At 38.7% G+C, this 22,504-nt stretch overlaps 1 pseudogene; it reads right to left on the minus strand.

The window, feature by feature from the left end:
- Positions 1-9,996: 9,996 nt before the first annotated feature.
- On the minus strand, positions 9,997-11,026 carry LOC100139975 (NADH dehydrogenase (ubiquinone) complex I, assembly factor 6-like; annotated as a pseudogene).
- Positions 11,027-22,504: the final 11,478 nt, after the last annotated feature.

Consider the following 22,504-nt stretch of genomic DNA (forward strand, 5'->3'; position numbering starts at 1 on the left):
AATGGTTTTCTAGAATATAGTTTGGGGATTAAAAAGTTGCTTTAAAACCTCTGAATTCACACATTTGGAGGGAAATTTGAGTGGTCAAATTTGTATAATGATGTGATGAGAGGCTGATACATGCTGCATCTGTCGGACCCTGTTTGTCTGTCCTATAGTCTATTCTATAAGTGAGCAAGGCAGTAAAGAGAGTGAAGTGAACTATACCCCAGCAGTAAGATGGTAAGTTAGACTCATCTTTGATTTTGGTCCTGCATGAAATACTCAGGCTACTCATACATATTTCCCCTGTCTTTTTGCCATGTCATTACCTTTGTATTTGTTCAGTGTCTGTGAGATTTGTTCTGTCCCTGTTACATTTTGAGTTCTTCAATAAGTATGGCTACTATCGTCTGCTTCCCGTTTCCCCACACAGAATCTATTTCATCACTCCACACATGGTGGCTGTTTAATAATTGTTAATAGACTGACCTTTTTTCTCCCACTGGCTGATTGAAATTGGGTTCTCAGTGTTTTTTTTTTTTTTTCTTCACTTTTTTCTATGCAAAATCAGTTACCTTAATCTGTAGTGTGGTATGTAAAGAAAAAGGATCACTAGAGTTGACAAGAATTTGAAACAGCTAAGAAATGGGTGATTCAAATTGAAGTAAATGACATGAAGACTTTATGCGTAAAAGAAGGCTCTGCTTTGTAAGTGGTCACTTACAAAGTAATTGCCACTTATTTTTGTTTCCAGCTATTATGGACTTGATTTTCTTCTGAGTGGCCTTGAAAGAGCTGAGGAGATAAATTCCCAAATGAAGGGGCAAAAAAAAAAAAAAAGAGACCTTTTAGTATTCTTTAAGAGGAAAAAGAAATTACAATGTTGTAGGTTTGGAGAGCTTCTCTTCTTTTCCTTTTCATTCTGTCATCATTTTGCTTTATTAGAAAACAAGTACCCATCTGCTTTTTATGTGAAAAGAAAATGTTTCTTAATTGTGTTTATATGAAAGCCAATAGTTCCAAGCAACATGATTAAGGCAATAAATAAATAATTTCAAGAAAGTACTTATAAAAGATACTACCTTTCAAGTTTTCAGTTTTTCTCACATTCTCAAGTTTCTAGGGTAAAATTCTTCTTGATTTCCAATTGCTATTAATTTTCATTGCAATTATTGCTGGAAAAGGAAGGTCAGTAGGATAAAAGTGAATCATGGCACAAAAGAGAAAATCTGTAGCAGCTACCTGAGCTAGGGTTTATCTTTCAGAAGGGCAATTAGATAAATGCAGAGCCAAAGGAACTAGTATTTAAAAATCCATTTTAGCCATGTCGTCACAGGAAAAGACTGTCTAGACAGTATGGTCTATTAGTCTGGTCAGAAAAAGTTGGACTTTTCAATGTGATAGAAAATTTTCCCACATAATTATACTATAATATGGAGTCTATAAATATCAATTCTAACACATGAAATAGTTGAGATAATCCCTCAAACTTTCACTGGTTAAATGTTTCAGTTCAACTCTTTGTTAGATGGTCCTTGTTGATTCAGTTCAGTTCAGTCGCTCAGTCATGTCCAACTCTTTGCAACCCCATGGACCGCAGTACTCCAGGCCTCCCTGTCCATCACCAACTCCAGGAGTCCACCCAAACCCATGTCCATTGAGTCGGTTATGCCATCCAACAATCTCATCCTCTGTCATCCCCTTCTCCTCCTGCCCTCAATCTTTCCCAGCATCAGGGTCTTTTCAAGTGTCGGCTCTTTGCATCAGGTGGCCGAAGTATTGGAGTTTCAGCTTCAACATCAGTCTTTCCAATGAACACCCAGGACTGATCTCCTTTAGGGTGGACTGGTTGGATCTCCTCACAGTCCAAGGGACTCTCAAGAGTCTTCTCCAACACCACAGTTCAAAAGCATCAATTCTTCGGTGCTCAGCTTTCTTTATAGTCCAACTCTCACATCCATACATGACCATTGGAAAAACCTTGTTGATTAATTCACTTGAATACACTACTTTTAGAGCATATAGTTTAGGGCTTCCTGGTAGCTCAGTGGTCAAGAATTTGCTTACTAATGTAGGAGATGTGGGTTTGATCCCTGAGTCAGGAAGATACCCTGGAGGAGGAAACGGCAACCCACTCCAGTATCCTTGCCTGGGAAATCCCACAGACAGAGGTGCCTGGCAGGACATGACTTAGAGACTAAACAACAAGAGCATATAGTTGGTTATATAAGTAACCTTAAAGTTCCCCCAAAACATAAAGTTTTCAAAAAAGTGTTCAGACAAGGCAATTGTGGAATAAATATGAATTTCCTTCTCATCCTTTTGGTTCTAAAGTAAATTATAAGAATAAATTTCAAGAAGAAAAACAATATATTCAGGATGCTTTGCTATTTGGACCTTAGACCACCTCAAATACTTTGGAAATTTGAAATTCAGTTATAATGTATTTTCACATACATCCAAGAAACAGATCAATGATAATCCAACACCAAAACATAATTTAACAAATAGTGCTTGTGAGGCCTATATGTACCAGAGACTGTGCTAAACAAGAGAGACACAAGTTTCTTTCCTAATAAAGGTTACAGGCTAGCAGTTCTGAAACTAGAGAAATAAATGGCATCTGAGATGGGTGTGAGCATTCTGAGAATTAATCCTCTGTTAATCGTTATTCTTCTAATAACTAGTAGATACCGTGAACAGGGTATGAGGTGCACTTCTGAAAATGAGTAGAAATTATCTCAGTCTTGGTGAAGGCAAATAGAGAAGGAGCCTTAGATATCTGTGAATTTGACTAAGGGAGAACAGAATAGATTTTTCACTATCTAGTTGAGGAAGTGGAAAGGAGACCTGAAAGTAGAAATGGGTCACCCCCGTATATGAGGTTTAAAAAGAAAATAGAATTAAAAAAAGAAGAGAAGAGAATGTATTTTCAGCTTCTTGTGTCCATACTTTACACCTAGCAATCTTGAAGAGAACTTTTTTTTTACCTTCAATTGGTGTTCCAGTATGAGAAGCCAATAACAAAAGCAATAAATCCCATCCTCATTCAGTTCTGAAGTCCTGGTCTCCTCTAGCTTATTAACATGGCTTAGGAAATCCAGTAAAATATGGAAGGTTATTGAAGGTGATGGTGTAGCCAAGACCAGTATATGGTTTAGCAATATTGCATGTGTTTATCATTCAGCATGAATTAATAGTTGTATACATATACTTAATTTGTGTGTTCAAGTATACTTCAATTTCCTCTAGATATACTGATGGCCAATATTAAGAAGGATTTAAAATTATCAAATTCACACATTTTTCTCCATAACACATGGTTAATTATACAGCTGAGGGATCAAAGTCCTATGCTGTGAAAGTATGTTTGCTTTTTACACCAGGGATCCAAGTTCAGCAGCACTTGAGGAATTCAAACAGAAACTGTTTACTAGTCAGAGGCCTGCTAAAGGACATAATTAGATAAATGCCTAGGGAATAGAAAGATAAGCAAGGGCACAGTCTCATCAACTTTTGCTAATAGTTCTTTTTCCTTAGTGCCAACTACATGTATTTCCATCTTTCATCTGTAAATTGGTCAGTTTTCGTTGCAAGTCAGAGAATTTACTCTGGCTAGTTTAAAGAAAAAGAGATTTATTAAGGTAGTTCAGGTAGCTCACAAATTTTCTGCAGGAGCCATCAGACCAAGTTTGAATACAATACATTCTTAAACAATAAACTGCTGCAGGATTGTTATTACCAGGAGTACATACTGTGCCACCCTCCACTGACTGCACTTGGTGCCATGTGTCGACTCTTTCTGAAGAATCAGATAATAGCACTCTACATTTGCCAGATCAATTTCTGCACATGTGGCCACTGGTTCACGTTGCTACCTTCCATGCTTTACTTCTGGAGTCTTCCTTGGGTGTATTTGCTTGGCACAACCTAGGTCTGATGCTTGTACTGTAGCTGCAAGTGAAACTGGAAGGAGTAGTATTTTTACTGTGGCTGGGATAGATTCATAAAATAAGAACCAGCTTAAATACTGAGAATGTTTACAAGATATCAGGCAGCTACAAATGATAAAGTTCTAAAGGCTATGACTAAAGAAACTTAGTGAGGACACATTTATTTCAGGATGAGCTAGAAATTAAAATTAGGTGGCACGTTAACAGGATATGCTGACTAAATGTTGGAGGGTAAGATCTTTTTTGAATCTTGATGTGTAGGATTTGGACAAATTGTAATTTCTAAGTTGCAAACATTCAAAATACCTAGGGATAAACCTAGCATGAAATATGCATAACCTATGAATAAAGTGACAAAATGTGCTGAGAGGCATAAAAGAAGACAAAGAATGGGAAGACATCTTTTCTTGGCTGGAAACAATCACTAATATTAAGAATTCCATAATCTCAAAGTCAATCAAAGTGTGAATGGTGGCTGTTGCTGTTCAGTCACTAAGTCATGTCCAACTCTTTATAACCCCAGGGACTGTAGCACTCCAGGCTTCCCCGTTTTTCACTATCTCCTGGAGTTTGCTCAAATTTATGTCCATTGAGTCAGTGACACTATGTAACCATCTCATTCTGTCACCCCCTTCACCTCCTGCCCTCAATCTTTTCCAGCATCAGGGTCTTTCCCAATGAGTTGGCCCTTCATATCAGGTGGCCAAAGTATTGGAGCTGCAGCTTCAGCATTAGTCCTTCCAATGAGTATTCAGGATTGATTTTCTTTAGCATTGACTGGTTTGACCTCCTTGTAGTCCAAAGAACTCTCACATCTGTATATGACTACTGGAAAAACTAGCTCTGACTATACAGACCTTTGCTGGCAAAGTGATGTCTCTGCTTTTTAATATGCTGTATAGGTTTGTTATAGCTTTCCTGCCAATGAACAAGTGTCTTTGAATTTCATGGTTGCAGTCATGGTCCAGAGTGATTTTGGAGCCCAGTAAAATAAAATCTGTCATTGTTTCCACTTTTTCCCCTTCTATTTGCCATGAAGTGATGGGACTAGATGCCATGATCTTAAGTTTTTGAATGTTGAATTTCAAACCAGCTTTTTCACTCTCCTCTTTCATCCTTATCAAGAGGCTCTTTAGTTCCTCTTCACTTTCTGCCATTAGAATGATGTCTGCATAGCTGAGGTTGTTGATATTTCTCCTGGCAATCTTGATTCCAGCGTGTGATTCATCTAGTCCAGCATTTCAAATGATGTAATCTACATATACGTTAAATAAGCAGGGTGACAATAAGTTAAATAAGCAGGGTGACAGCCTTTTCATACCGTTCATGGATCACAGCCTTGCCATGGCTAAGGGACTTGGATAACTCAATGAAGCTATGAGCCATGCCATGCAGGGCCACCCAAGATGGACAGGTCATAGTGGAGGGTTCTGACAAAACATGGTCCACTGGAGGAGGGAATGGCAACCCACTCCATATTCTTGCTGGGAGAACCCCATGAACAGTATGTAATGTGTGAATGGTAACCTTAGTCGTAATTTGAAATGGGATTTTTTTTTTGAAGGGAACTTGACTAAATGATTCTAAAGATTTCTTACCCAAAAATCATTTTGATCATAGTATATCCAACAATATTCTGAAAAATATAATAGTAAATAAATGTAACAGCTAATAAAATTCTGAAAAAGAAAATTGACGAAGGGTAATTTTCTCTAGTATCAAGGCATTAGTAAGTAAAGCAATGTGATTTTGCTAGGACAGGAACAGAGGAGGAGATAAAATAATAAGTCTAGAAGGAGACTCAAGTTAGTGGAGGAATAAAATATATAATAAAGATGACAATATCAAAAGATGGATTCTTTAATGAATGATGTTAAAAAAACTGGTCATCAGAAATGAAAAAGAACTCACTATATTAACATAAAATCCAAATAAATTAAAGATTTAATGTAAAAGCTAAAGCATTGAATTAAAAGACAAAAACCAAGTTTGGCCAGTATTACACTCTTGTGGTGGAGAAAGCCTTTTACCATCACATACACACACACACACACACACACTCTCCCTCATATATACTCAAAAAAAAAATTAAAATATTTAAGTATAAAATTTTTTTTAAAAATCGATTACAGCTAAAGAAGCCATGAAAAGCAACAGGAAAAATAATATAAAACAAATTGGGAAAACTATTTGAAACAAATGTTTGAGAACATATCTGAAAATAAAACCAGGTGACAATACATTCTTGTGTTTATGGAAAACAGTTTTCAATCTTTTCACACACACGCAACATATATGGACTGACAATCTGTGTCTCTTCCATAATTTAATCCATTTATAGAATTGTCACTGGCTGCATGTTTTATAGAAACTAGTGAAGCTATGCTGAAAATTTGTTAGAGCTGGTTAATTCATCTGGCAAATTTTTAAAGTTCAAGGAATATAGTTGTTTTTTAAAAAAGAGTTTGTTGTCTGCTGTATTAAATCAAGTTTTCTATATTGACTATGTTTCCCCTGACCAAAAAATTAAATCTTTAGATACAGTTGCATTTCCATAAAAAGTAATGAAAAATCTGCTAGTATTACGCAGACACTTCTAACTTCTTTTGCTTCACTGGATCTGAGGAAGAGAAGGCAGGATTTTTAAAAGGGGGATTGTGTTCCCTTCAGATTGTTATTCTAAATCTGACTTGATAGCAGAACCCAAAGTACATCACCTCCCAGAGAAAGCTAGCTGCTTGCCAGACTGCTCTGTTACAATTGAACTGTAAATGGCTCTCATCAGCACATTCTGTCAACCTTATATAAACCCCGCTTTATGTAATGTGATTATAGATCCCCTGAACACTGCTCTGTACCTGCAGCTTGCAAACTGATTCTCTTGCTATCTTCTATCAGCTATGATGACCAGGAAAAGCAGCTGGTGTTGCTGGTGTTGAGCACACTGACAGAGATAATAGAGGATATGCCTGCTTCATTTCATTTTTTCTAGAAGTCTGTTACCCCATGTTCAAAAGGCAGTAGGTAACTGAGTCCTTTCTTCCATTTACTCCCAAACTTTACTCCTTGATCCCTGTATCTATCACATTCAGAGATATTTTGGAGCTGGCTTACTTTGACCAAAGGCCATGAGCACTCAATATGAAGAACGAGTGATCCATGCGGTCAACATGCCTGTCTGCACAATGTGATTTATCCAGGAAAGCTTCACTCTTCATGGCTCTTTGATGATCTGATCCACTCTTGTCCCTGACAAGGCTGACTTGATGGCGTGAAGAGCTCTTGGGAGATTCAGTTCAGATCAACAAACGTTTATTAAGCCTCTGTTGTGTGCAGGCCCTGAGTGAGGCACTGGGGATGCCAAGACATATAATGCAAGATGCCCCTTTTGTGGAGGTGACAGTGGGAAGACAGACAAAAACCTGAGTTTCAATGTAGTACGATTAGTGATAAGACTGCTGAATGCTGCATATAGGAGAAGATACTTAGTTTAACCTGGAAAGTTAATCCAGAAAAGGTTTCTTGCGCAAATGATGCCTGAGCTGAGTCTTGAAGATTGAAAAGAATTGTATAGGTAGGAAGGGAAATTCATACAAAAAGTACCGCCTGAAAAACATCATAGAGATATGAAACAGCATGGGCACATAGGCAGGGAAACTCCCAGAATTCAGAATTCCTGGAAGGAAAATTTTCAGATGTGGGTGGGAGATGAGGATGAAGAAGGAAGCAGATGTCAAACAGATAGAACTGGATGCTGTATAATAAAGCCCAACAATAAAGCCCGTATTCTATAGGAAGTGTTGAGTCCTTTATTCCTTGCTTTCTCTCACACCCACCCACACTCAATCCTTCAGCAAATCTTCTTGATCAGATATGCCAAATTTGACTACCATCACCATCCTAGTGCAAGCTACCAAGGATCACAGCAATAGGTCCATAGTTATAGTGGGAGTAAGTCTTCCATTTCGGCTCCTCTAAGTCTACCCTTTTCACAGAAGCGAGAGTGGTCCTTCTAAAATATAAATCAGATAATGACATTCCCCAGTAAGTGCTCAAACCTCCCATGGCTCCTTCACGTCTAGAATAAAATCTACATTCTTACCAAGGCCTGGAAGGCAAGTCTTTACTTGAATTGGCCTGTGCTCTGCTCCCCACTTTGCCTTCAACCTCCTTACATACCAGTTTCCAACCTCATAGGCCACCTTGATGTGCTGGAACATGCAAACATCTCTCTGACTCAGGCTTTTGCACTTGTTAATCACTCTGCCTGGAGTACTTGTGCTTCCTCGCTGTCCATCTGTCTCATGGCTGACACCTTCCCCTCACTCCCTTCTGCTGAGAATTGACCCTCCTGACTACCCTTTCTAAAATATTCCCACCTCCATCACTCTCTCTTTCCTGCTATATATACCACTGTAGAGTTGTCTTCTTATTGCCTGTCTCACCCACAGTAATGTAAGCTTCAAGAAGGCAAAAATGGATCTGTTTTGTTTACTACTGTATTCCCAGTGCAGGAGCATGAATTGATGAATGAATTCAGAACCATTCAAAACTTGGGAGTGAAAGAGTCATTTGTATATTTTAGACAAGCCATGCTGGCTGCAACATGGAGAATGTAGATAAGTGGGTATATTCAGGGTGGGGGAAGTGGGTAGACAGGAGTTAGAGAGACCAGTCTGGAAGTTCCTGTGTTAGTCCAGGTGAACAGTATGAAGGACTGAAGTAAGGCAGTGGTATTTGTCATGAAGAAAGAGGAGATAGATTTGAGAAGTGTTTTGGAGATGAAAAATGGCCAAACATGATCAAATTACATCTGTGTATCTCTTCAGATTCTTGGCTATAAAGGGGATGCTAAAGGATGCTGGAACTGGAAGTGGTCCAGAATGAGAGGGAGCAGGATGATGTTGCCTGAGTGCCTTCTGAGACCAGTGCTTTTCCATTTCAGCATTTCCCTGGATTAAAACTGCTAAAGCATTCATGTGCCCCTTGTGTAGCGCAAAAGCATTGTCTTGCTGTAGATCCCCATGACTACAATGAGTTGGATGTATTTTTGGCACCAGCTAGATGTTCAATAATAGTTTTAATGATAGTTTCTACAGCAATTGGGTTTACCCTGGAGGCTGCCCATCTCTCTAATGACTAGGGCCAAGCCAACTTATTTTATAAGATCTGGCAAAATTACAGTGTGAACTGGTAATGCCGTGGGCTGTTATACAAATTATACCAGCTCTGTCTCTGAGGAACTTATCCAAGCCTCTGGAGACTTCAAGAATACTAACTTCAAAGGAAGTACATGCTATTACAAATACTACAAACCAGGTATCTAGCAAAATGAGAAGCAGACCCACAGTGCCTAACTTGTAGAAGTGTTTGATGTACTTGAAATTTCTGAAAATAAATTTGGGCTGTTGAAATTGACATTTTGTAGAGTGTCACAAATTTTTTTTTTTTCAACATGGTTTGGGAAAGTTCTTTTTAGCTTGGGAAAATTTATTATTTTAGCCAAGGAAAGAATTGTGTGGCCTCAAATCTATAAACTTTCTATCCAAGAGAGATTATGAAATTATTTTGGATGATTGAGACAGAGGTCGTTCCAAAGAAAAGGTTTATCACATGGGTGATTTAAAACACTACTAAAATTGCCTTTCTAAGCAATGACCTAGAAATCTGACAATGTGATAATGAATTCTCAAACAAATAAAACAAACAAACACAAAAATCACACTGGAACATTTCACAATTGGCAGGACAAAACTGGCAACAGCTGACTTCTGGAAAAGTGAATTGGATCTTATAGCATTAAAATGAGTTTGCAGACTATAACATGAAGTCAACACTTCTGTGAGAATTTTGGAATGCTCAATTTCCCACAATCTCATCATTTTTCTGCCTGACAATTGTAATTATTCTTCACCAACTTGACAGTCAAACTTGCTTCCTGTAGTGATAATATACCTGCTACCATCCTGACCATATTGGAGAAATAGCTTTTTCTTTGATAGGTTTGTTCATTTTGAAACTAACTTTCTATGTTATTCTAACTACTCTCTTATGTTATTCATTAACTAATTGCCATCCATATCTCTTTTTTTGCTTTTTTTAAATATCTTTTTCTCCACGACTGAATATATAAAGATAATGGAAGTAAACTATTCTTCTGCTGTAAAGATGGGTGGAATAGATCAAAATCCACTTGTCGGATTTTCTTTAAATAGTCCTCCAGAGCAACTGTCTGTGCAAAAGCAGGAAACGCTTTCACAAGAACACTTTCGTGGAAGGACCTAGCATGCTTTAGGTGCAAGTGTGCCTGGCTGGCAGTGTCATACACCACATCTCTCACATTTTCATTTTGGCTCTTTTGTAGAAAATCCTCTTGTGAAACACCACGCGGCATACAAATACCCATGGGAAGGGACAGCTTTCTTCTGCTACCATGACAGGGTGTTGCTCTCAAGCAAGTGACAATGCCTTGCGTTTTTCCAGTGTGATTTGTGGCATGATTTGCATGAAGATCCTTTATACCCAATATTTCTAGTGTTAGATAAAGAAGAGAGCTCTGAGTGTTTTTAGCATAATTTCCTAGTTTCTGGATGTTATGATATACTTTGTCATCCAAATTCTTTTCTCTTTCATCAGTGATTTTCACAGGCCATCTTTTAGTCAGATTATGTTTTCTGACAGCCTTCCATAGTTCAGTGGCCACACGCTGATGTGGTGGACTGTCACAATATAAATCATTCACAGTTTTTTCCCCCCCAAAACTGCATTTGCATCAGTCCAATTGTTTTCTCAGAGACAGAGTCCTTAACTAGCCTGAGCCAATTCCACATGGAAGGCTCTCAGTGCAAAAGCAGAGCTTCTGGATTCGGCAGAGGGAAGCAGGGAGCATAAACAGCCTTCATAATCTTGTTTCCGCAGTGGCTCCAAGCAGTAGAGGTCAGTGCCTGAGGTGTCAGGTCTACTGGCCATGGCCACACTGCCTGGAGAGCTGCCAGACACGTGCCCACAAGCCCAGGGGGCGGCCAGCGGCAGGACAGGTTAGGGATGCCAAGCTGTAGCCGTCCCCACGTCAAGCCTAGCATAGAGACCACCAGAACACCCACCGCCATCTGTATTTCTGACAGTAGTTTACAACTTTGGGAAAAAATAAGGAGATACAAGCTTGTCTCCCTGATTATAAAGAAAAGACTATTTCACTTATGTCACATATTAAAGCTAATTAATGACTGAGGCAAGTTACCACATACTACTTCAGAAAACATTGGACATTACTGTATGTTCCAAAACATTATTCCAAAACATCTAAGGTCATGAAGTAATCATGGACTTAATGAACAAGACATTGTAAAGGAATCTAATTCTGTACAGTTTGAGAATATATGGATGCGACACTAAGACTAGGTCATAGGCTTTAAGAAAGAACAATACTAGTTAGAATAATTATAAAGTAAAAGTGCTTGATAGTTATAAAAGTTATTGATTTGAAATCCATTTACTTGATTATTTATTCAATAAGTTTTTACTTCTGAGAAGGTGACATTTGAGTAAGACTTAAAGGAGGTGGTGGAGTGAACTTTGCAGAGATATAACCTGAGGAAACAGTTTTCTAAACAGGAGGAATTGCCAGTGCAAAGCCCTTGAGGAAAGACCCCACCTGGAGTGTTGGAGGAGGGGCAAGGAAGAGCATTCCTGCTGTGGGCGGGAGCAGAGCAATGAGCTAGGGGCAGGGGGATGAGGCAAGGGGGTGGCAGGATGCATACAGGTCAATGTGGGAATTCCAATTTAAGTTTTAAAGATTCAGTCTGTCTGGTATATTGAGAATAGGTTGTAGGGGGCATGGGTGGAATCAAGGAGACTCTTTCAGTTCAGTTCAGTTCAGTCGCTCAGTCGTGTCCAACTCTTTGCGACCCCATGAATTGCAGCACGCCAGGCCTCCCTGTCCATCACCAATCCCGGAGTTCACTCAAACTCATGTCCATCAAGTCGGTGATGCCATCCAGCCATCTCATCCACTATCGTCCCCTTCTCCTCCAGCCTTCCGTCTTTCCCAGCATCAGGGTCTTTTCCAATGAGTCAGCTCTTCCCATCAGGTGGCCAAAGTGTCGGAGTTTCAGCTTCAACATCAGTCCTGCCAATGAATATTCAGGACTGATTTCCTTTAAATAGGGGACTCTTTAAGGGGATAATATAGGATGGTGGTTTTGACAGGTGGCAGCAGTGGAAGTGGTGACCAGTGATCAGATTCTGGATGCATTTTAAAAGTATAAATTCTTTACCACTGTTGGGTAGATTGGTGACATGAGAGAAAGATGGAAGTTAAGGACAACTCTTGGAGTTTTAGTGAGCAACTGGAAGGAAAGAGTTGTCCTTTTTGTTAGATTTTTAGGAACGCTGTAAAAGATTACCACAAACTGGATGACTCCAAATGACAGAAACGTATTCTGTCACAGTTCTGGAGACTGTGAGTTCAAAAATCTTAGTGTTGGTGAGCCTGCACTCCCTCTGAAGGTTCTCAGGGAGAATCTGGTTCTTTGTGTCCCCTAGCTCTGGTGTCTGTCGGCTTTCATTGACACTCCTCAGCTGTATTGTTCCAGTCTCTGGTTCTGCGGTCACACTGACTCCTGCTCTCTGTCTCTTAGGATGCTTGTCTTAGGCCCCCTGGGGGGTAAATTCAGGATGATTCCATCACAAATCCTTACTGAAAGTCTCCTTTACTAAATAAGGTAATGTTCATGGGGTCTAAGGATTTTGGGGGGCTTGTTATTTAACCCACTACACTGTTGATTAAAATGAAGGAAATGGTGAGAAAAGCAAATGCGGTGAGAGGGAGGGATGTATATAATTTTAATTTTCGTTGAGAGGGCACCTGGTGGCTGCCTGAGTTGTTGACTTAAATAGTTATTATTATTAAAGATATTCATTATATTGGTCATGTAAAAGAAAAGATTATAAAATCCCTGTAAAAATCCAACATGCTGCCCAAATTTAGCCATTAGCCTCATTCTTCATTTAACATTCTAACTCAAGTTGTTAAAACAAGTGAGTTGTTCATGTTTGAATTTTATTTCCTCTCCCTTCCACCAATCTGTGTTTATTTTTTAAAAAACCCATTTATTAACTATTTGGTGTCTAGAGTGTGCAATTCACTTGCAAAGATAATTAAGAAATAATTTCTTTCCCTAAAGAACACACATAATAATTTGGCTCAGACTAGTCCCTCCAATACACACACATTCTGTCCTAATGTGACTTAGTATGCATATAGCTTATTTACAATAGAATATAGGTAGCTGGCTTTCCTTTGGTAATTAAGATTTACAGGGGTCACAAATCCAACTTTTTCTTTCACACATTCTCTTTCCCTCATTACATTGAGAAGGTTTAGGCAATCATAGATAGTGAGCTGTAGGCTCCAAAAGTGCTTCGAAATGCAGGAACAAGACACCAGAATGAATACATGGTGGGTGGAATCAGTTTATTTGAAGAAGCTTTTCCTAGAAATAACCCATCCTACACTCTGATTTGGAGAAGAGAGAGTTTGCTGAAGAGACAGAAGTGCCGGAAAACAAGCACCATAAAATGTAACTAATGTAAAAGAAACTGTAATCCTGGAAATGGAAACATGTTAGAGACAAATGATCCTTATGGAGTTTAGGAAAATGAAAGTTGGTGCATAATTTCAGTGTTTATCCCTGACTGTTCAACAGGGGCAAGAGACTATGTTTTATGTCAGTAGTAATCATGACTCGGAGAAGGCAATGGCACCCTACTCCAGTACTCTTGCCTGGAAAATCCCATGGACGGAGGAGCCTGGTGGGCTGCAGTCCATGGGGTCGCTAAGAGTCAGACATGACTGAGTGACTTTCCTTTCACTTTTCATTTTCATGCATTGGAGAAGGACGTGGCAACCCACTCCAGTGTTCTTGCCTGGAGAATCCCAGGGATGGGGGAGCCTGGTGGGCTGCCGTCTATGGGGTCGCATAGAGTTGGACAGGACTGAAGTGACTTAGCAGCAGTAGCAGCAGCAGCAGTAATCATGACTAGATCTCTTGAAAGGTGATGAATTCTCTGACTTCTCAGACAGCTTGATTTAAATAGTTCACAGGACTGTCTAACCTCCTTTGCAATGAACCTGGACGGCAGGTTCTGTCCGCAGACGGCAGACAGTTATTATAAAGGGCCTGGAGGGCAGTGCCTGACATATAATATAACCCCTACCAAGATTAGCTGTTATTATGGATTATTATTTTATTTTCCTGGCTACTTTATTATTTCTCCCAGTGTGATCAAACTGTTGGGGGTGAAACTGAGTTTATAAATCTTCTTGGCCCAGTCTAGACTGTGATGATTCTGGTCAGGAGGTGATTAGTTATTTATAACCACTCCTGAAGGTAAGGTTAACCAGTTCTTTCCTAATATTATGACAAGAATATTTCTTCACACTGAGCTCATATTTGTTAATAATTGTCATGTATGATTGTCTCTTTGTTTAATCACACTGAAACACTGTTCTATGATGCCCTTCTTTCACAAACACCTTTCAATAGGTCAACTGCTGCTGCTGCTAAGTTGCTTCAGTCATGTCCGACTCTGTGCGACCCCAGAGATGGCAGCCCACCAGGCTTCCCCGTCCCTGGGATTCTCCAGGCCAGAACACTGGAGTGGGTTGCTATTTCCTTCTCCAATGCATGAAAGTGAAAAGTGAAAGTGAAGTCGCTCAGTCGTGTCAGACTCTAGCAACCCCATGGACTGCATTGCAGCCCACCAGGTTCCTCCGTCCATGGGATTTTCCAGGCAAAAGTACTGGAGTGGGCAATAGGTCAACAGTAACCTCCAAATAGTCTAAATTCCTTAAAGCAGTATTTAAGATCTGCTTGTTACCATTTGATTCCAAAGTGATTCCAACTTACTTTTCACATCACACCACTATTGTATTTCCAGGTGACCACCAAAATAGATTGTTAATCATTCCTCCTTTATAAATGTATGCTGTCCTGCCTCTATGCCTTTGCTTATGTACTTCCTGGAGTGATCCAACTTCCTACAGTTACTCATCTCTTATTAGGCTTCTCACTGTTGCTCAAAGGCCAGCTCAAAGGCCATCTCCTCCACCAAACATTTCCAGTTCCCTCAGGCTGGAAATGACTGCTGTAAAACACTGAAGTTCATGGGTCTACTTTTATAATGTTTGCCATTTCACAGTAATTTGTCTACATGTGGGAGGCGCAGTGTGCTGTCACAGGAAGGAGCTACTGCTCCTTAGACTCAGATCCACAAGTACTGCTTACTAGTTTTATAAACCTAGTGAGTGAAAGTCGATCAGTTGTGCCTGACTTTGCGACCCCATGGACTATACAGTCCATGGAATTCTCCAGGCCAGAATACTGGAGTGGGTAGCCATTCCCTTCTACATGGGATCTTTCCAACCCAGGGACCAAACCCAGGTCTCCCACATTGCAGGTGGATTCTTAACCAGCTGAGCCACCAGAGAAGCCCTTTATAAACCTAACCACTTACTTAAACTCTTGAGCTTAGTTTCTTTATTTGTAAAATAAGAACAGTAATATCTATCCTATAATGTTAATATGAGGATTAAAAGAGATTGTACATGTGCTGTAAAACTCTTGGTGCAGTTCTTTGCACATTGTGTGTGTGTGTGTGTGTGTGTGTTAGTTGCTGCTGCTGCTGCTAAGTCACTTTAGTCATGTCCGACTCTGTGCGACCCCATAGACGGCAGCCCACCAGGCTCCCCCGTCCCTGGGATTCTCCAGGCAAGAACACTGGAGTGGGTTGCCATTTCCTTCTCCAGTGCATGAAAGTGAAAAGTCAAAATGAAGTTGCTCAGTCGTATCTGACTCAGCGACCCCATGGACTGCAGCCTACCAGGCTCCTCTGTCCATGGGATTTTCCAGGCAAGAGTACTGGAGTGGGTCGCCATTGCCTTCTCCATTTAGTTGGTGAGTTGTATCCAACTCTTTGCAATCCCATGGACTGTAGCCCATCAGGCTCCTCTGGCCATCAGGATTCTCCAGACAAGAATACTGGAGAGGGTTGCCATGCCCTCCTCCACGGAATCTTCCCAACCCAGGGACTGAACCCAGGTCTCCTGCATTGCAGGCAGATTCTTTACCGTCTGAGCCAATTTATGTTTGAAATGATTATTTTATTGCTATTATTATGTTCTCCACTACTTACAGTCATTTTGAGGGCAGGGATCATGCAGTCTCATTTCTCTTTATATCCTGCTTAGCACATCATCTTATATATAGGCTCTCCTTTGCTAAATTTGTGAGTGTATGTATATCAGTTTTGTCTCCTCAGCTATATTATACATTTCTGGAAGTCAGGGACAATGCCTTGTGCACTATAGTAAACGTGTTTTGTGCCCAGTTAGTGGCTGGGGTAACATGTATACACCCAGGTAGGAATAAGACCTGTTTAAGTACCCTCTGCTGGAGTAGGAAATGGTAACCCATTCTAGTAATCTTGCACAGAGGAGACTCATGGGCTACCATCCATGGGGTTTCAAAGAGTTGGACATGACTGAGCACATGCAAACACACACACACACACACACACACATGCACCCTCTGCTAGGAATGACACTCCTGCCCCAGGCACTTTGAACAACCCAATCTTGACTGCAGTTGTTACTTTGAGTCTTGAGGATCACTTCTTTCAGACAACATTCTTTAATAAGGTTTGAAGAAATTGTGTGCAATTGAAAATAACTGAACCCAGATAGCAAATTAGTACTATTATACTTAAAACTAAGTTATGCTTGAATACACGCCAACAAATTACAGTGAGTATTGAATGTTATTCTGATGGAGACATTCATATCTTTATAGGAGGAAACTGGTGATATCTTAGGTAAGTGTGGGTCAGAAAAATATCTTTGACCTAGTGCTGGTTCCTTTGTATGGCTTCTTTTATAAGTTCCACACTCTCCACATCCTATATCTTCCTGCCTCAGAATGGGCATGCATTGATTTAGACTTAGGATTAGTACATTTGGTTGTTACATTTATAGTTGCTTAGAACAGCCTTTAACTAGAATTTTCATAAATCATTTCTTTAAGTAATTGCATTAGATGTAATTTGCATTAAATCCATTATTGCATCAAATGTAAGGAGGATTCTTAGCATCCCCTATATTCTACAAAATCCTTGCCCCTTTTTTGGCTAGCACTGCTGCAACTTGGTTTCTCTTAGAGTTTTTAGATTTGCCCTATATTGAAGGACTGAAAAAATTTATATATTTCCATGAATTTTTGACATAATGAAGCAGCCACTGGTTGGATTCAATAATTAAAAATAATGTTCTGTTGTGCAGAAATCATTTTTATGGCTTTCCATGTGTCATACAGAGATATCTTCTATGCCTACTTATAATTTTTAAAAATTAAGCACTGCTTGAACTACATGTCACTGTTACACTCTCAATACTTATTTGAGTAACTTTGGAGTTTATTCAACAAGGTGAAACTCCAATACTTTGGCCACTTGATGCAAAGAACTGACTTATTTGAAAAGTCCTTGATGCTGGGAAAGATTGAAGGTGGGAGGAGAAGGGGACAACTGAGGATGAGATGGTTGGATGGCGTCACCAACTCAATGGACATGAGTTTGAGTAAACTCTGGGAGTTGGTGATGGACAGGGAGGCCTAGTGTGCTGCAGTCCATGGGGTTGCAAAGAGTCAGACATGACTGAGCAACTGAGCTGAACTGAACTGAATTTTGAAGTTTATAGTACTGTTCTTACAGTTTATAAGATGTCTGAATCCTAACAATAACAAAAATCCTAAATACTAACTTATCTAAATTCATAGTATCTGAAAAGTGTCTTGTGACAGTCATGTAACCTATCAAGCTTCATCCTCACAAATGAAGCTTAGGCAATTCTATATCACTATGGAAGTGGAAAGATTACAAACTAATTGTATTAAGTCTGGTTGTAATAACATTATCAATACGTGAAGGAGTAAATTCAGAGATGAATGTGAGATGCTAAAAGGAAATTAATAAGAAATTTGAAATCCCGTACAGTTTTTCTCTGGTAGATTGCTCCCCACAGTTTCTCTTAATTCTTCATCAGTTAGGTGATATATGTTACTTATGATTTTGCAACATTAAAACCACCTCTCCTACAGATACTGTAAGTTATTTTTAGTAACAAAACTGGCTTTTTGTTTGGAAAAGATAATTTTTGAAAGGGAAGGGAAGTTATAATTCAATCATACTTTCACAGCTGGATAGAAGTTAATTCAGTTGCTATTAGAAAAATTAAGTGCTGTAATTTTTTTTTCTTTGAACAAATGGAATTTTAGCTCTGATAGTGAGTCTCTAGACTCACTTGTCTTATTTTAACAAATAGAAGAAACTGAAATATATTCAAAGACACACAGGGCATTTTTTTTACTACTTTTTATTCTTTCTATAATTCTTTTAACTGTAAAAATTATGTCAGAAAGTACTAGTGTTATGGACTGAATATTTATATCAACCGCAAATTCATACGTTGAAGTCTGAACTTCCAATGTAACTGTATCTGGAGATGGGGCCTTTTTGGAATTAGGGTGACATGATGTCACGAGGATAGGGCCCTGAAGATGAGATTCGTGCCCTTGTTAGAAGAGACACCAGAAAGCTTGCTGACTCTCTATAACATGTGAGGACATGAGAAGGTGAAAGTCTGCAATCTAGGAAAAGAGCCATAATTAGAAAAACAACCATTCTGGTAACTTGATATTGGAGTTTCAAGCTTGCAGATTGGTAAAAAACAAAAAAACCAAAAACCAAATTTCTGTTGTTGAAGCCACCCAGTCTATGGCATTTTGTTATGGCAGCCCAAACAGACTAACATAAAAAATGGGAAGAAAAAAAACACAACATTTTTGTAAACATAGCCAAACTTTGCTATTTTCCCATTCATTTGGTGTTGCTGCAAGTTCAGACATTGCCTTAATGAAGTATAATTAGAAGGTAAGAAGGAAAAGGGAAGCTCAGCAGTGCATGCTAAGTCTCTGCAACTCAAATTCCCATCTGTAGATAGAGGTGTACTGCATGATTTATGTGTACTTTTTACTGTTGGACCTGCCCTAGAGATTTGATCTACTTATGCAAACAAAGATTAACTTGATGAAAAAGAATATTTATTATGCCTTAAAATTTCTCTTTCAAGTAAGAATATGTTATTCACTATTGAGTGTTCAGGGCTAAATTAGGGGATTCCTTATTATCTTGGTCAAAAGTGTTATTAGCAGAGGAAGTTTTGCAGTTCTCATTCTGCAAGGCACCCATCCATGCTGTTGTCCCAGCTTCCAATGAGAGAAGAATTATCTGAGAGGGGAAAATTAGCTCTACAACTTCTACTCAATACATAGTTTAAATATTTAGAAAAGAACTAAAACTAAAAAGAACTAAAATTGATGGTTTCTTTACAAATTTTTATATGGGTGTTCTTTATAACAACAAAAAAAAGCTCTTGATTTTCCTATTACAAGTCAAATCTGGATGGGTCATGTGTTTTGGGGAACACTGTGGTTAACATTTGTATTAAAAAGTACCAGGAAGGGCCAAGTAGATTTTGTTTAAGTCCAAAGCAAATATGTGTAAGGGTATTAATTATGACAGAGAAATATCTGGAAAGATTTGAAAATGTACTAGTTACTAGTGATTGTTTCTGGGAAATGAGACTAAAAATAATATTTTATTTTTATAATTTATGTATATTTATATTATCAAAATAATGTTAAAGCAATGATAACCAGTAGGACTTTCTTACAGCTTTTTAAAAGCTATAGCTTTAAAATCAAAAGTTTTAAGCCCAAAATATATATATTTTAATTTGGAAAAAAGAGGCATTTAAGAAAGCAGCAATATAGACACATCTAGAATATAATACAGGTTATATTATTTTAAAAAGACCCACAGAGCTAACACTAAATCTTCAACTTTCCAAAAATACTTCTTTTAGAATTCCTTGTGCAGTACAAGGGTGCTTAGGTAGTAATTACAACAGTGATACATCTTATCCAATAAGGTTTTATAGTGTATCAGTTATGAGGCATTCTCTCATTGGAGCACAATAAGAATACTCTTCAACTGGTTGGGCAAATATGACTTCTCCATCTTACTCATGTAGTAATTGGGCCTCACAGAAATCAAGTGATTTGTCCAGATTGAAAGAATTAGACATGGCTGAGTCAGAAGTAGAAACAAAATCCAGTTTTCACAATACAAAACTCTGGACTCAGTATCACCACGTACTCAACCTCCCAATCACTTCAATGTATAATCAGATTTTCATCCCGATATCAGTTCAGTGGACTCAGCTTTATAAAGATCAGTAGGAGTACTCTTGCCTGGAAAATCCCATGGATGGAGGAGCCTGGTGGGCTGCAGTCCATGGGGTCGTGAAGAGTCAGCAACTTCCCTTTCACTTTTCACTTTCATGCATTGGAGAAGGAAATGGCAACCCACTCCAGTGTTCTTGCCTGGAGAATCCCAGGGACGGGGGAGCCTGGTGGGCTGCCGTCTATGGGGTCGCACAGAGTCGGACACGGCTGAAGTGACTTAGCAGTAGCAGCAGGAAACTCCATCTTGCCTTATCAATGATCAATTTTCAGTCCTTAATTTACTTGACTTCTTAGCAACATTCCATCCTCAAAAAAAGAAAAAAAAAACTTAAAAAATAGAAATATATAGATGTGCCATAAAATTCAAAATGTATAAGATATAACCTTATAACCAAATTATTGTGTATCCTTTAAGAGATCTTCTAGGCATATACAAATATATAGGTAACTATATTCTTTTATTTTCTTATAAAAGATATAGTAACATAATAAAGATACTAATCTAAATTTTGACTTGTTTTACTTAATCACATATCTTCAGGAGCCCTCCATATGGTACCTATAAATCTGTCTTGTCTTTTTATTAGCTAAATAGTATTCTGAGATGAGCCATAATTTAACCAGCTCTCATAATTTTATTGTATTTATTTTAGGATGAGTCATAATTTGTTTAACCATTTCCTTGATGATCGTTCCGACCTTTTGCTATTGAATATAATTGTTCAGTGTATATCCTTGTACATTTATCATTTTTCACGTGTATAAACAAACTATAAGATCAATTCCCAGAAGCAGAATTGATTGGTCATACAGTATATTTACTCTTAAGATTTTGTTGTCAAATTGCTCTTCAGTGTGTAGATTCCTTAAAAAACTGGAAATAGAACTGCCATATAACCCAGAAATCCCATGCTGGGCATACACACTGAGGAAACCAGAACTGAAAGAGACACGTGTACCCCAATGTTCATCGCAGCACTGTTTATAATAGCCAGGACATGGAAGCAACTTAGATGTCCATCCGCAGATGAATGGATAAGAAAGCTGTGGTACATATACACAATGGAGTATTACTCAGCCATTAAAAAGAATACATTTGAATCAGTTCTAATGAGGTGCATGAAACTGGAGCCTATTATACAGAGTGAAGTAAGCCAGAAAGAAAAACACCAATACAGTATACTAACGCATATATATGGAATTTAGAAAGATGGCAACGATAACCCTGTATGCGAGACAGCAAAAGAGACACAGATGTATAGAACAGTCTTATGGACTCTGTGAGAGAGGACAAGGGTGGGATGATTTGGGAGAATGGCATTGAAACATGTATAATATCATATATGAAATGAATCGCCAGTCCATGTTTGATGCATGATACAGGAAGCTTGGGGCTAGTGCACTGGGGTGACCCAGAGGGATGGTATGGGGAGGGAGGTGGGAGGGGGCTTCAGGATGGGGAACATGTGTATACCTATGGCGGATTCATGTTGATGTATGGCAAAATGAATACAATATTGTAAAGTAATTAGTCTCCAATTAAATAAATTTATATTCAAAAAAAAGAAGCAAACAGAAAAAAAAAAATTGCTCTTCAAAGAAAATGTGCTGGTTTACACACCCATCTGCAGTACACGAGACTGTTTCCTTACAACCTCACCAATACAGTATGTAATTAAACTTTTTAAACTTTTTTAATCTGATAGGTCAATAATGATATTGCAATGATGTTTAAATTTTATTTTCTCTTATTATGAAGACTATCCAAGAGCCATCCATATTAAAATTTTATTTTATATAAGTTGTACTCATTTGTTTTCTTCTGGATACTCTATAATTCTTGATTTCCTGCCTTCCTGGTTTTCTTGCTGCCAGGCTGGTTGCTCCTTATCAGTCTCTTGTGTTGGGTCTTCCTCATTAATAGACCTCTGAATGGTAGAATGACCTAGGGCTCAGTCTCCAGCTCTCTTTTCTTTATTTTCTACTCACTGTCTAGTGATCTAAGGGCTAATGTCTTTCAGACTTACACTTCCAGCTCCAGTTTCTTCCTCAGACTTTTGCCTAACTGCCTGAACAACATCTCCACTGACGTGTTTAATAGGCATCTCAAATTTAACACGTCTAAGTTATAACTGGGACTTCTTGGGGGCTCAGTGATAAAGAATCGCCTGCCAATGCAGGGGATGATGAGGGTTCAGTCCCTGGGTG

Source organism: Bos taurus, chromosome 2 (genome assembly GCF_002263795.3).
Source record: "Bos taurus isolate L1 Dominette 01449 registration number 42190680 breed Hereford chromosome 2, ARS-UCD2.0, whole genome shotgun sequence".
Taxonomy (NCBI): Eukaryota; Metazoa; Chordata; class Mammalia; order Artiodactyla; family Bovidae; genus Bos; species Bos taurus.